This window comes from Echinops telfairi, unplaced genomic scaffold (assembly GCF_000313985.2).
Source record: "Echinops telfairi isolate 266 unplaced genomic scaffold, ASM31398v2 ScPeMD7_6;HRSCAF=24_0, whole genome shotgun sequence".
NCBI classification, from domain to species: domain Eukaryota; kingdom Metazoa; phylum Chordata; class Mammalia; order Afrosoricida; family Tenrecidae; genus Echinops; species Echinops telfairi.
The window spans coordinates 1,200,255-1,202,821 of NW_022103902.1; the positions used below are offsets into that span (position 1 = coordinate 1,200,255).

At 44.4% G+C, this 2,567-nt stretch overlaps 1 protein-coding gene across 1 annotated transcript in view; it reads right to left on the minus strand.

Annotated features, from left to right (window-relative positions):
• Positions 1-2,567, minus strand: part of IMPG2 (interphotoreceptor matrix proteoglycan 2) — an 85,364-nt gene that overhangs the window by 75,281 nt on the left and 7,516 nt on the right. The window lies entirely within an intron of this gene.

Here is a 2,567-nt window from a genome sequence, read left to right on the forward strand (position 1 = left end):
TCTCTTATACATGAGTTGCTGTGGATTTGTTTCTCCAAAGTACCTAGACTAATACATGTGGTGTGACACATTTACAGTAACTCTTATCCTGTAACAATATGCTGTTGTTGTTGTGTGCCAGTGAGTCCGTTCTGACTCATCGCGACCCTCTGCAAGACAGACAAAACACTGCCTGGCTCTGTGCCATCCTCACAATTGCTCTTATGTTTGATCCCATCCACGCAGCCACGGTGTCAACCCGTCTTGTCCTCCGCTTTTTGCTGTCCCTCCACTTTACCAAGCCTGGTGTCCTTCTCCAGGGACTCATTCTCACTAAACTCACTGCTGTCGGGTCCACTCTGACTCGTGGCAACGCCACAAGGCAGGTTTCCGAGCACCCTGGGGTCTCAGAGACTGTTACTCTAGATGGGAGTAGAAAGCTTCTCCGTTGTCTGCCTGTAGAGACTGGCATCTCCTGACTGCATGTCTGAAAAACGTGAGATGAAGTTTTGCCCTCCTTACCTCTTGACTGCACTTCTGCCAAGACAGACCTGTTTGTTTTTTGAGCGATCCACGGGACTTTCCATAGTCTTCACCAGCAACAAAATTCACACAGATGAAATAAACAATTCTGCCTATTTCTCCAAAAATCAAACCAAATGATAAAGTGTATCAAGAAGGACATTATTCATGTGGGATATCCCAAAGCAATCGGCCCCAAGTTTCTTCTGAAGAGTTTTGTAGTGAGGTCAACGTGATGCAAAGACTCCTCGATTTGGCTTCAAGCTCTCTTTTACCTCCTGTAGTCACATGGGTATAAAGCCCTGCCACAGGGCGGATTCCAGCTCACCGCGCTCCTACGGGACAGCGGAGGACTGCCCTTTGGGTTTCCAGGACTTGAAATCCTTATGGGAACAGAAAGACTCCTCTGTCTTCCTCGGAACAATTGGGGGGGGTTGAACCACTGAACTTTGGGTCACTGGGGATTTTTTGTAAAAGGAGAGGCAAATCTTAAAGCCTTTCCAACACTGGGCCTCAATTTCCACATCTATAAAATGGATATTTATAAAATTGGTATTTACTAATAACTTGCTGTTCTTCTTACTCTACAGACTCTCCTGGAGTAATTTCAACCTCTCTTAGCATTTCAAATATGACCTCAAGATGGAATAGTCCTAAAACCACATTTAAAACCCAGATTACTCTTCCTGCATGAACCCTGAATATCACCAATCCATTTTTTTACGCAAGCAGCTCAAATCAATACATTCAAAAATGAACTCATTTTCCACACCACCGTCAAAAAAGCTGTTTCTTTGCCTGTATTCTTGGTAGGTGACCAAAGCTAAAATCTGAGCGGTGTCTTAGGCCACCCTTCACTCTACAGTCCCTATCCAATCTATTGCAAAAATGCTCCACCCACATTTTTAATACCAGGCAAGCACTGTCTTTAAAATAGCATCATGCCACTTTTTAACATGTTTTTACCATGTTGTTGGTTAGCATGACACATTTACAGAAATCTCTCCTGGGGGTTGGGAGCAGATGGCAAACAAACACAGAAGGCATGTGTTATTGGTGTAAAAATAAGCTAATCTTATTTCCTCCTTATATCTCCCAGGCCACTTGTCTCTGTCTCATGTCTGGTTGGTCCTCGTCCTTTTTTGACCTGGAGGATTGCGGCCGCATCCTGTGTCCTCTCTTCCAATCTGTCCTCCTCTAATCTATGCTACGGTACAGAGAAACCCCATGAACCTTCTAAAACTCAAATCTGTAAAATAAGCCCCTGTGACTCACCGGCTAGCAATGCTTTCCAATTATCTATTTCACCGCCATCGAGTAAATGCTGTGAGTTTCCAACACTGTAACTGTTTACAGAAGTAGAAAACCCAGTCCTTCTCCCTCAGAGCTGCTGGTAGTTTTGAACTGCTGACCATGCAGACCGCAGCACACCACGGAACCATTACACCAAAAATGTGCTCATCTACCTGCTTTTCCAGTCTTTTCACTCATCACACCTAGTCTACCCCTCTGGTAAACTGTCTGCGTGTAGTTCCCTCTAAACACTTGGCTCATCTGTTCCCTGGCCTGGAATGTCCATCACTGATTCTTCCTCTTTGGCTAGCTCTTACTCATCATTCAAAATCAAATTCAGGTAACATCTCATTCCCTTTGGCTGTACGTTCTATGAGATAGCCATTGGAAGTACAACTCATAAGCCTTCAGAACTCAACTTGATCAAAGTTCCACTTTTAAGGGCCACCTGCCAACGTAACATCCCAACACCCCATTGCTATAGCAGTAGTACACGCAACAGTTGCCATCAAGCTGACTACACTCAAGGACTCCCGTGTGTGTCAGAGCAGAATGGCCTCGTGGCAACCCTGTCGGACAAAGGAGAAAGCAGTTCATGGCTATAATCTTTTGAAATTAGATCACCAGTCTTTTCTTTCGGGATGCCTCAGGATAGATTCAAATTGCCAGCTTTTGGAATGGTAGCCAAGCTCTTAATTAAAGAACTCCACAGTAATTCCACATCACATATATTATGCCCCATCTACATCATATGAATGTGCAGACCATCATCT